The sequence below is a fragment of the Mastigoproctus giganteus genome, chromosome 2 (assembly GCF_048544385.1).
Source record: "Mastigoproctus giganteus isolate SK-2022 chromosome 2, ASM4854438v1, whole genome shotgun sequence".
Lineage (NCBI taxonomy): Eukaryota > Metazoa > Arthropoda > Arachnida > Uropygi > Thelyphonidae > Mastigoproctus > Mastigoproctus giganteus.
The window spans coordinates 143,832,255-143,845,703 of record NC_143576.1 but is presented as its reverse complement, the minus strand read 5'-3'; the positions used below and the strand labels follow the sequence as shown (position 1 = coordinate 143,845,703).

Sequence of the window (13,449 nt, the reverse complement as noted above, 5' to 3'; positions counted from 1 at the left end):
CGACCTGCCTCCCCAGGGCAGAGGATGGGCAACGGGGATCCCACTAGTGACCCTGCGGCTATATGGCCGGAGGAACAACAGACAACACAACCCAACACTATACTACGCAAACCAACACTAAAACTTACGCTCTCTGGCCTTTACAGAGTTTGTACTGGGACACAGAAGTATACAAACGCGGAGTTGGGGGGGGAACCCCGGTGCTGCTTGACAATCAACACTATGTACTACCTTTTAAAATATATTTAGTACACACTAGTCTGCCCGTTAAAAATATATGGAAATATCAAAAACGAATCTGCTTTCATCCCCATGAAAGCAGAAATCCTACTGTAGGTCTTAGTAAGAGCGAGGATCCCATACGCAGCCGATATTCTTTCCAAATGACCTGCAGGTGAAAGTGGCTTAATTAATTCCTCATAAATTGAAAGTTAACGGTCGCTTCGTTGGGTGTTGCTTCCTCTCACTTGAGGAAGTATATCGAAGGGTCGATTTATTAGATATATATCGACAAAATAGTAAATAGAGGTCCTCACCGGTAATACAGTGGTTATAGTTACTGTTCTCCCAAAACCGGATGCAAATGGTCCAGTTCTAATCCGGTCAATGATGCAAGGAACTTTTACGGGTTTTTTAATTCCTTGGCTGAGTTAGTATTAATGTTAATCACAAAGTGCAAGAAAGTCACAAGCTTTTGATGCCCCTGCAAAAAGAGAGAGAGAGAGAAAAGAAAATATATAAAATAACAGGTAAGAAATTAGACTAATTATGTTCTTCCGTTCCCTAATAGGTAATTATCTAGTTGACCTTCCAATTTCTCTAAGCTCTCAGTCTCAACCACCACAGAGGCAACCCGTTCCACTAATCAACAACTCACTGGCTAAAAGAAAACTCCCTGTAATCCAGTCTAAACCTCTTTGCCGGGTAATTTGAATTTGTGATCCCTAGTTCTGAAATCTTTTATCAAAAAAAAAAAATAAAAAAAACTGTGCTCTCTGTTAAATTTGCCTGTTTTGCTGGATGGAAAACCCGACTTTCCGGCTCTCGCATAACCACCGACCTCCCGACACCGGACGGAAAAGATCTGAGTTCGAATCCCGTCAATAACACGAGGAAATTTTATGTGTCTTTCTCACAGTGCTGAGTTAGTTCATCTCAGGCAAGGGTTGCGGGGTTTTATCTCTCGGAAACTCGGGTTTTCTTCCAGCAAACGGCAAATCAACTATAGAACATACGCAATTTGCAGATATTATATGCGGCGCAATATTCTCAGTTGCTGATACGCCTAAAATAGCCGTCATGGATAGCACAGTTGGTAGAATCGTCGTCCTCTCCACACCGGGTAGAAAAGACTTGAGTTCGCTCCCGTCGAAGACGTGAGAAATTTTTATGAGCCTTTTTCACAACGTGGCTGAGTTAGTCGGTCTCAGGCAAGGATAGAATGGTTTTTTATCCCGGGAATTCTCGTTTTTCGTCCAGCAAACAGAAAATCGACCAGAATACACGCAATTTACAGACAGTATATACGAGGTAATATGGCTTTAGTTGCCGATACTCCTAAAATCCTATTGCAGAACAACAACAGCGCTTAAAATCCCTACAGTACTATACTAAGTTTTTGGGGTGGGATGTACCGACTAATTCAGCCATATACTATGAAAAAAAACTCATCAAAGTTCCTGGCATCATTGACGAGATTCGAACCAGGGCTGTTTTCACTCGGTGTGATGAGGATGGTGATTATAACCACTGTGCTATCCGAGCGGACAATCCTCTATAACAGTGAAAATTTCGCTTCCATTCATTTTACTGTCTCCTCTTAAAGCCTTGTAGACCCTCTAAGGTGTCTAGTTGCCAAATACCTAGTTGTCAGGTGCCCTCTCAGGTATCTAGTTGCCTTACCAAGTCTTTAATCCACCTTCGTGGGTAGCACAATTGGTGTAATCACCATCCTCCCCACACCAGGTGGAAAAGACTTGAATTCGAATCTCATCAATGACGCGATGAATTTTTATGGGTTTTTTTACAGCGTGGCCTTAGTTGCAGTCGGTCTCAGGCGAGTGTAGCATGGCTTTTTTCTCCCTGAAACTCTGGTTTTTTGTCCAGCAAACAACAAATCGACTACAGAACACACGCAATTTACAGACATATTATATATATAGCACAGTATGGCCTAGGTTGCCGATGCGCCTAAAAACCCTTCAATAACCAACCTTTAACCCACATAATCGAAGTCTTTCCTCATACGGTCGCCTTTTGCAGATATCACCATGCGGGTTGCCCGTTTTTGGACTCCTTCAAGAATCTCAAAATCTTTTTATTAAATAAGGTCTTCGTACTTGGACACTGTTCCAACTGGGGTCTTACAATGCCTTTATACAGTGTGATTATAACCTCCCTGTTCCTAGAGGCTATTGATTCATAAATCACTGATAGGATACTATGGTCTTTTCTAGCTGCCTGAACTTCCTGTCCCCCATATCTTTCCTTCAGGATTCTCTGAACTTGATTAGTTGATCTCAGGCAAGGACATCGAGGTTTTTTTTTTTACTCTCGCAGAAATTCATTTTTTTTCGCCTAGCAAAACAGGCAAACCAACTAGAGAACACATGCCATTTATGGACATAATAATATGGGTGGATGAGATTTTTGTCGAGTAACACTAATATGACAGTTTTTTTTTAAAAGGTAGTAGCGCCTCCGGCAGTCTGAGAACAGCCTGAAGTCATCGAGACATGCATTCCATGAAGTGCCGAAATCTTTCCACAGGCATGTTGGCCGTGCCGACCTCATCGCATCCCGCAACTGCCTTGGATTAGATGGCAGCGAACCTTTGCAGCCAATAGATCTTTCGGTATGAAATATGATGAAGTCACCCTCATAGTCCTGGGAATAATAGTGCTTAGGAGCATCAGCGACTAAGGCCATATTGCTCCGTGTATATTGTCTGTAAATTGTGTGTTCTGAGGTCGATTTTCTGTTTGCTGGACGAAAAACCCGATTTTGCGGGAGAAGAAACCATGCTACCTTTGCCTGAGATCAACTAACTCAGCTACCTTGGGAAAAAAGGCCCATAAAATTTCCTTCTATCATTGACAGGTTTTTTCCACTCGGTATGGAGAGGATGGCGATTCTACCAACTGTGCTACACACGAGGGCTTCCTGGGATTATTCGCGATGTTACAAGGCACGGATATTATTATATCTGTGCCTTGTGACATCGTGCCTGTCACAAGGGAACAATGTTTAAGTGGCTTGTGGCACTAAGATGTTGACCCACCTCTATCATGAAATCTAACGTGTGCCACGAAAATATTCTCCAAAGAGTTTTTCTTTCCTTGGTACCCGCAGTTTACAGATACGATATGCCGATGCCTCAGGGCCCTAGTTGCTTCGACGCAATTTTAAACAATTTAAACTCATATCGCATTTTTGTTTTCAAAACATAAAATATTCTAACTATTGCAGTTATTATTACGATTTCCTTAGTTGTAGATTTGGGTAGAATCAATATAACCACAGTTGGTTTTTGTAGTTGGTTCTTGAGTCGAACACACGAGTCTCACTTTTCTGTTGCTAATCTAGTTTGTAATAGACTGAATATAAATTTCACTTACAGAACGATTTTCTCTCGAGAATAGCTTGTACCAAAAGTCTCAAAAAAAAAAAACTCAGGTGCAATTGTCTTAACACAAGAAAGTTTTTAAGAAAAATTATATCCAGTAAGAAGAAATGACATTAAGACGATTAAAGCCATTTTTCTGCAGCCTCTGACGCGAATTGTTGAATTATTGTCCACGAACTCCAGTTTCTGAACTTCATTATAGTTCCATTGTCATATTCTAATTTCCAAGAAAGTAAAATAATGAAACAGGAAAAACTTTTCTGCGATTTCTTCTTGTTTAATTATAAATGAAAGCATGAAACCAGTTCTTTTCGAGTCTTCTTGGTTAAGGTGAAAGTGTTCAACACCTGAAATATGGATCATATCCTTGAAGTTAGAAGTAATCACATATTTTCTGTGCATGAAGTTTATTATGGATGAAGTTTATTGTGCATGAAGTTTATTGTGGGTGATTCAAGAATAGCCTAAAGCGTTGTTTTAAATATTTTTATACACTGTCTTACTGAAACATTAGAAACTATCCTATTTGTCATGACACGTCTCAAACAAAATATACTCGACTGAGATTAAGAAATCGCACAATGTGGTCAAATGTTAACTTTGCTGCCTTAAATGTCGAAGTACAAAATTTTTATACTAATACACATATTTCCTTTATCGCTAAACTGTAAATATTTTTGTAAATTTATCCTCTGCATTGTAAATATACCCCTCTGGTTTGCATGCCGTACAAGGGGCGATTGTAACTTGCAATCAACTGAAAAAAAAAAAATAAATAAATAATAATAGTCAACAGCCGAAACTCGACTTCGAGATGAGCAAAATCCACGATACAAGGTGATCCTTTTCAATTGAGAATGCATGAAAATGCGAATAGCTTTGAGTAAAAAGAGTGCTGGATAAATGGAATTTATAAGTAACTTTCTTTACTTAGTGTAAGGTTCTCCAATTGTAGATAACCTATGAAACTTGGAATGCACATCCTCAGTGCTAGTAGTAAATAAACATGGCATTCAGCATAGAGGAGCATGTGCTTATGATGTAATGTTAATTCAATTCAAAACAGAGTCGTTTAAAATAATTCGACCTGATTTTTTTTTTGTAGGCAAGTCCGATGGCGTAAGGAGTCATCTAAACCTGCGATACCGAACGTTGTGGGTCCCTTTTGCACACTGTTGTGACTGAGGAGCGTTTAGCACGGGTTAGGAAGAGTTTGACAAGTCCAAGCTTGCACAGCAAAAGGGAATATCATACGGAAGTTGTCATGCAGCAATGAGGAAATCGAAACTGTTTCCCTAGGAAACAGTTTCAATTTCCTCATTGCTGCATGAAAAAGTGCTGGAAAAAGTGTACGAAGACCTTTAGATAGACTGAACTTTCTTCTGCAGTGAGGCTTGGTTTCATCTCATTGGCTGTGAAAACCCTGGAAATAGTCACATCCTAAGAAGATCGGAGTGCAGTGATCTGCCCCAGGACTTTTGGGCCCATATTTTTCACAGACCCTATAACTTCTTAGGGTGCATTAATATAATCTATGAATTCCTGAAACAGCTCACTGAGGAGTTTCTTAAAGCTTGGTTTAAGCAAGACTGCAACAAGTCACAATTCGTGTGCGTCTTTTGCCAGCTGTCCCTCTTGTTTGCAGATCGCATAATTTCAAAAGGAACATGGCCACCACACTCGATAGATAACATCTGGTCAATTATACTTATCTTTGTGAGGGCTATGTCAAGCACAATGCTTGACACAGCGCTCTGGAAGAACTGAAAATCAATACATCCGACATAATTTCCAACGTTAGTTCCAACAGCTGCAGGCAATGTTTTCGAACATATCGAGCTCGGTTGTGTTGCAATGATAACAGTGATAATTTTAAACGTTTTTGTGACAAACTAAGTAACGTCAGGAACAAAGATTGTTGCTTGTAAATTTCACATCTTTAGCAGCACTCCTTTATTGGAAATTAAGTCACATTTTCAGGGGTTCTCGTTTAAAATGATTACATTGTATAAATCACTTCCAAATGGACATTTGGTTCGAGGAAAACCGAAGTCTTGTTTCTTGATCTATAAATTCAGCTGCTGAAAACTTAAGCAGCTGGTAGGGAGAGCAAGAACTAAATCTCTCCAGTTACCCCACAGAGGAAAGGAATATACAGTATTTGAAAAAGACCAGTGGAAAGAGTATGTCCTAAAATGTCATCTGCCATCTTGAGTCGGATGAATCGCTTCAAAACAGTTTTTAAACTAGGAGGTCGCGATTTCAAACTGTAAATACTCATTATTTTTTATTATATTGAATATATACTTGTTAAAAATAGTTTTAATAAGTAGTTAAAAATGAAAACACACACGATTTTGTATGGATAACGATAAGTTTAAATTATACACTAATTTTAAATTCCCAGCGAGGAATGCCAACTTAAATAATTAGTATTCGTTTAAGATACAAATTTTAAGAAATTTTAAATGTTTAAAATCATATTTTCAATTCTTCAGCATATATTTAAAATGATATTTTCAATTCTTCTCTTCAGCAGTTAGTACTGAACAATTAGAAATTGGAAACACTTTCATAACTTGTAGCTCCATGCCTTACTATTAATATTCGGACACCCCTCCGTTGATCGTTCACATCCTACCCACAGACCAAGTGTCAGACACGACTATAAATATACCCGTACGCCTTCGAGGAGACAGTAGTGCGATTGTGAATATAAGATGCGGCGATCGCTAGAGTTAACATACTTCCAGCGTGGAATGATAATAGGGTTTCACATTAGCAATCGGTCTTTACGTTACATTTCAAAAAAGCACTGATGATCTTTAGGTCGACAATTAGTGATGTGATCTGGAAGTGGAAGCGGACTAGTACTGAAACCGTCACGAAACGCCTGGAAAACATACAAAGCTGAGGAAACGTGACAGGAGAACCTTTGGCACACACACAGTGAACGATTGAAACGTTTAAGCACCATATCAGTGCACAGGAAGTTGCATGATATGGGTTACCACGGTCGTGTTGCCGTCCACAAGCCAATAATCATTCCAATCTAAGGCCACCATGTAAAGACTTCATCTAAGGCCACCCCATCCATTGATAGTTCTTGGAAAAAACCTTAGATCAGTGGAAAGTTGTGCTTTGGAGTGACGACTCACGGTACATGGTCTGTCCACACCGGGTGGAAAAGACCTCAGTTCGAGTTCCGTCGATGACGTGAGGAATTTTTATAGGCCTTTTTCACAACGGGCTTAGTTAATCGGTCTCAGGCGAGGGTAGCATGGTTTTTCTCACGGAAATTCAGGTTTTTCGTCTAGAAAACTGAAAATTAACCTCAGAACCCATGCTTACAGACAATATACACAATATATACAATAAAGCCTTAGTCGCGGATGCTCCTAAAACAACAACTGTACATGTCTGCCAATCTGGTAGTTGTGCCTGGGTGTGGTGGATGCCCAAAGAACGCTACCTTCCGGACTATATCGTTCTGACAATGAAATTTGATGGAAGCAGCATGATGGCCTTGGGCTGTTTTTCATCATTTGACCTTGGACCATTGGTTGCTTTGGGCAAAACCATGAATGCTGAGATTTAGCTGGACGTCCTGGACAATAATGCGTTACCTACGTTGTGGCAGCAACTAGAGGAAGACCCTTGCCTGTACTAGCAGGATAATGCTCACGTTGACGGACTGGTTTGAGGATATGAGGTTGAAAAGTTGGACTGGCCTGCTCAGAGCCCTCCCCAATCCTATAGAGAACCTCTGGTGTTAATTGGATTGTCGGTTGTGTGTGAGGAGAGACTGCCCAAAAATCAGAGTTGAATTGTCGCTGCTTTGAAGATCGAATGGCAGAAAATATCGGTGGACATTTACAAAAAAGTGGTGGAGAGTGTTCCATGGAGAGTAGAAGCTGTCATAAACGTCAAAGGTTTGAGTTCACATGTTATTACTTTTTCTGTAAATAAATTTATTTGTAGATATAATGCAGGCGTCCGGTATTAACGGTGTAAACACTTTCATTAGTGATGAAAAGTTGCAAACATCATAATTTCAGTCTGAGATTTAAAAATAAATAAATAATAATAAGGATGCCTATTTTTTTTTCCTTTTCACACCTGGGAATGAGAGAGAGAGAGAGAGAGAGTGTGTGATGTTAGAAAAAATTTTAAAATACTTTAGAAAAACAAATAAAATCAATTAGTTTATCATTTAACCTATTTATTTCTAGTATTGTTGTGTCGAATCATTTATATTCTAAAACTGAAACCGCACTAAGCCCTCGAAACGCAAAATTAACTGATGACCGAATCTGATGCAGGACTTTAGTTCAGACACATCTTGACAGTCTTGGTCTTCCCCTGTCTATAAATTTTTGTGTATTCTGTGATCTCGTTCACTGATTGCAAGGTGAAAAACCTGGAGATGGTGAAAAAAAAAGTCTATCTTCATTTAAGACCAAATAACTTGGCTAACTCTTGAAAAGTTCTTCAGAATTTCCTTCTATCTCTGACAGTCAGTCTTAAATCACTCCGGTTTGGGGAAGGGAATCGAATCTAACGTTTTCTATACATTAGACAAGTGGTGTAGTCACCATACTATCGCGGGGGATAAAAGAGGGCTGAGAAATTCCTCTAAGGCTGAGCGGTGATTCTGAAAATATCCCTTGCATCTAGGAGATACTTTTTGTCATATTTTCCAAGGTGATGATGATCAGTTCCCCATCCTCTTTCTTCAGTTCCCTTATTTCTGCATTCCTTTCATAGGAAGGGATCTGCTCAATGATGTGTTTTAATAAGTATGGTTTAAATTTATTTCTCTCGTACAAAGTTTGCTTTCCTATCATCAGTCTTTTCAAAGAGAAAAAGAAAATGAACAAATTTCATTAATTTGTTCATTTTCATATGGAAGCAGTAATATGAGAAGGGGACTTCTTTCCTTTTATAGCAATACAGCTTTAAATTTCCAGTTCTCTTCTGAAATTTTGGGACAGGAGAAAAGCATATGTTTCCTTTTGAAATGCTTGGAAGAGCATTGCCTTTTCCCCCTCCCCAATTCCTTCTTCTCTCTTTCGTAGTGCAAATGCAATAAATACCAAGACGAGTTATTTAGATATACATGGTGAGTGGAAAGGATTTCCTATTTTTGAAGTAATGATATTCGACTAGTATAAACCATCACTCAATTATACTATTTAGCATGTATTGTATCACAGCCTCTCCACTACTATTTTCATGAGCCTTGCTTGATCGGATGGCTAAATTGGTCATAGAACGTGAAAGAAAGTCTCGAGAAACAGATGTAATCAATTCCCGGTTAGAGACTCCAGCTCGTCAAACATCCACCCAGCCACACAAGAAGTATTCCATTGGAGTGAAATCAGTACCTCCCACAACCCTAGACGCAAACTGTGTTATTCTATTCATCCATCTTCTAGGAAAGTGACATCTAGCCCGTCAATTGCACACAGGAATGAAGAAATAAGGTGGGGTTCATCTTGCTAAAGAGAAGCTGCTGTGAGTTTTTCCATTTTTTACATCAGGAAAAACAAACTCTTCAGCATGCCAAGATATCTTTCACCATTTATCGAATCATCGCAATATGAATAGTCTAAAAACTGTCTGTAACTTTTTGAATGAATCTAGTTCTTTTAAACTGTTTCCTCGGGATCGCGGAGATAGGGTAATGGCGTAATGCTGTTGTGCCAGTCGGCAATCCCTCCAAAAAGAAAAACAGCTCCATCTAGCCACACGACACTGCTTGAAAGGATGGGCCAGTCCTCCAACCACCTAAGCATATACCTTCCGCAAACACCAATATTTTATCACAGTCATCTGTTGGCAGTTCCTGACCATATTGTAGTTTCGAAGGTGTCTACTTCAGCGCTTTCGTTAGAATCCTCTGCAACGCATGATACTTTAATTCAGCTTTCGCATACTTTGCCTTATGGATTTTGGAAGCTTCTTCCAAACACCCCTTCAGCTGCCTGAACATTATCTCTGGATGTGGATGGTCTGCCGCTATTTTTAGACTCGGTAATAACCGATCCTTTTTAATTTTTTTTCATTAATTTCCTGTGACATCACTTAATAATTTTTGGATATAATGTTTCCAAAAAAAAATTATTGATTGATCAGCTGCATGATATTAAATATGGGATGAACCATCGCCACATACTGAATTCTTCCAGCTGATAGAGCTCGATCATTTATACTCAGTTTATTCACTATTCTTTATCTGAATTGAAAGAGAAAAGGAAAGATTAGGATTATGCTAAGTGGTATAAAATCATTTGTCCAAACCACATTCAGTACGGCCGCATGTTATGTGATAATTGAGTAAACCACGTTTCACAATCACTATACAGAATATTGTACTATATCTCCAGTACAAGGAAATGGAATCTTTGATGTAGCAGTATATACAAGCACTTTGATGTAGCAGTATATACAAACAATATACTAAGTGACCACTTTATTAGGTACACCTACCTGGTACCGAAATAGGTCCCCCTTTAGCCCAGTCTGGATTCGTTGTGGCATGCACTCAACGAGGTATTGAGAGTGTATCAGAGCGATACTGGTCCATGTTGATTTCATCAAGTCTGAGTATGCTCTCTCTCTCTCTCTCATATCTTCTTTAGCAGTGAATAACACCTTTTTGGAGCACTCATGGGTAGCACAGTTGGTATGATTATCGTCCTCCCCATACCCCCGTGGAAAAAGACCTGAGTTCAAATTCCATCAATGAGGCGAGGAAATAATTTTATGGGTGAATTTGAGCGATTATTTCCAAATTTTTGGACTCGTGGACTGTTCACATGCCCAAATTCCAAATAAAATTTCAGAAGTATGTGTCCCAAGACTGTAAATTTAAAAAAATGGTTATTTGTCCATAAAAGAGCCAAAACAATATTGACATGATACGTTGTTTCTGACATCTACTTACTAACCGCACCAGTTCTCGGTGCGGTCAGTAAGTCTGGGTATCACTGAATTAGAGATTCTCTATTTTCATGAAGATCAAACATTGGAGTGAAAAATTGCAGCCTTTCTTTTTTAAAAGAGAAAATTCCCTCATATAAAGAGTGCATTTTGGGGAGGGAACTCTAATAAGTCTTAATGTTCTGCTCCTCTGAAACGTACCTAACCAACGAGCATATAAAAGTGTTCTCCAGTAAAATTCTTCACTCTCAGCTTCACATCTCTGAATAAAATGTTTGAGGAAACCTGTTGAAATTAAAATAGCATGAACTTTTACCATAAATATTCGTGTAATTGCACAAACATGCACCTCCGCGCAACAAAAAAAAAAAAAAAAATTCCTCTACAATCAACTAAAACATAACATTTGTACTTTCTCTCTAGTTGTAAACAGGGCTCGGAATGGACCGAAGCACATCGGAACGCCGTTCCGGTTCGTCGCACGCATCAGTAATCTCACGTACATATTTGGTTATTAAAAACAAAATATTTTATTAACGAGCGTTCCATTTTCTAAAATTTTCTATTTCGATCAGTTCTAAACGCTTAGGAGGCAGTGGGAAAGAAAACATAAGCAAGAAAGGATACGACAGAACATACACAAATATGGCACCAGTAGTTAACAGATTATCGTGTCAAAGTTTTGGTGCCTTTTATACAAGAACAACAAGAGGTGGCTACCTCCATCATAGTATTTGAAGTCGTATTTCTTCTTAAAATAATAATTACGTTTTCCTGAAGATTATACAAGTAGTTCCTTAATTTAAACACAATTGCTGAGAGAGAGAGAGAGATAGTGCAGTGTAGGACGTTCAATTGAATGAAAAAAGTAGTTTCGTTTACCATAAACTATAGAATATGCTATTAGCGATTGTTGCTAATGATAAATGCTACACGTTGATGTTCACCAACAGATATTAACAAACCGCAATTGCACTTTGCAGATGGGAACACTAATAAAGCAAACCACATATGGCCGAGTTTAATGGTGCGTAAATAGGCACGTTTAGAAATTTGTCCCTTTGTCCTTGCAGCCTTTTAGAATATGACCTTTAACGTCTTCTTTCCACCCCGCTGTTCTCCGTGTCTTTCTCTCTCTCCTCCCTTGCAAACATACTACCCGTGACAGCAATTTAATGGCAAGCGTAAGTTATAGAAGCATATTTACAGCGATTTTGCTAGGAAAAAACATACGTGACTACTTACTTGTTAGCCGTTGGCAAACGTTTCCCTACTTCCATCCAACATTGTTCTTGTGGCGGTCGCAAACCATCCCTTGCAGCCAGGTCGTTCTCTGTTGCAAACACGCTTTTCCGTGCACGATGAGACGAGGAGAGAACAAGGATGCTGGCTGTGCGCATGCGCAGACCATCGTTCTCTCTCTCTCTCTCTCTCTCTCTCTCTCTCTCTCTCTCTCTCTCTCTCTCTCTCTCTCTCTGAGTGATGCCCGCTGTTCAGTGGCACAAATGTGCACATTGTTGGAGTCTGGCGTGTGGAAACCAGCATAACGCTATAAACATAATGAGAGGCAATAGACAAGAATGGATTACCAAGTACAAAGGCAGAGGAAGGAAGGAAAGGGAGAAGAAGAAAACGATGGAAACAGAAATAAAGCAAATTGTTAAGATAATGAACAGACAGCAAATATCAAAAAGTAATAAACTTGAATCAGATCATATAAAAGATATGATAAAAAAAAGAGGAGTGCGGGCCGACATAAAAATATTAAACGAACCAGGCATTAAAAAGGTCCCTTTACCCTCAGCTTTATTTGGATTTTTGAATAAAGAATCTCTTTATTTTTGCATTTCTTGACATTTACTTAATTTTTTTCCCGATATCTGATTTCAAAGCTACTCTTTTAAAATCTTAATTTTATTTGATCTCCATGGTTAACTTGATAGTGAGCAACATCTTTCGTTTTATTTTGGATTAAATTCGCTTTCTTGAAATATGTTGCTGTTTACAAAAAAAAAAAAAAGGAAATAAATAAAGAAACATTTGGGATCATTATACGATAAATTATATGATATCAGATAAGGATCATGATACAATAAATTAAGAGCAGTACGAGAACTAGAAACTAGAAAAGATTATTACTCACTGATTTTGACATTTGATTTCTAATGACTTCAACTTTTAATTTGTAATGACCATCTTTACATTTGAAAAACATTTTACGAAATGAACGCTGTTTTTAGAGAGAGAGAGATAATCTTTAATGTCCTTCACGGCCAAAAAGCCAGGGGTTTACATTTTTACAACCTCCCGAAACTTCCGGGAAAATAGAACAATTAATTTACAAAAACAGGTAATTTTACAGAAGAAAACATATTTTATACAAAGGAGAGAACTCCTTACGAGAGTTAGGTCTGATTGAGCTGACTTAACATTGAGATAAGAGCACCAGCTCAATCAGACAGGAACAGATGCAAGGTACACATGTCAATGCAGATTAGTCCTACTAGACATAATTTTTTTCCTGTAAGTCCGGTCAATAGCGAATTTGTTCAGGTCGGCGTCCAGTGCCTGGGTTTGCTTGAACATCTGCTGAGGGAGGAACCTGTCCGAGAGATGGAGTCGCGCTGAATGCGAGTAGAGCTCGGGATTGGCCCTAAGGGCAGCAGGGGGGATCCTCCAGCCACAGGTATCCCAGAATGAAGGTGTTGCGATTATGCCTGTTATCATCTTGACTGTTGCTAGGAGGCGTTGGTCTTCGACTAAGGTGGGAAGCCGTGGAATCCCGAGAGAGTTGGCAAGCTGCGTGGTGTGAATCAGAGCTGGAAGGTTGTGCTTCCTGTTGGCCCACTTTAGGAGCCAGAATTCTGTGGCAAAGAGTG

General features: G+C 39.1%; 1 protein-coding gene across 1 annotated transcript in view; it reads right to left on the bottom strand.

Moving 5' to 3' along the window:
* Window positions 1–11,936, bottom strand: part of LOC150089630 (uncharacterized) — a 50,132-nt gene extending 38,196 nt beyond the window's left edge. The window contains exon 1 of the mRNA XM_090368697.1: window positions 11,816–11,936. The gene's annotated coding sequence lies outside the window, so the exon portion shown is untranslated. The remainder of the gene's footprint in view (window positions 1–11,815) is intronic.
* Window positions 11,937–13,449: the final 1,513 nt, after the last annotated feature.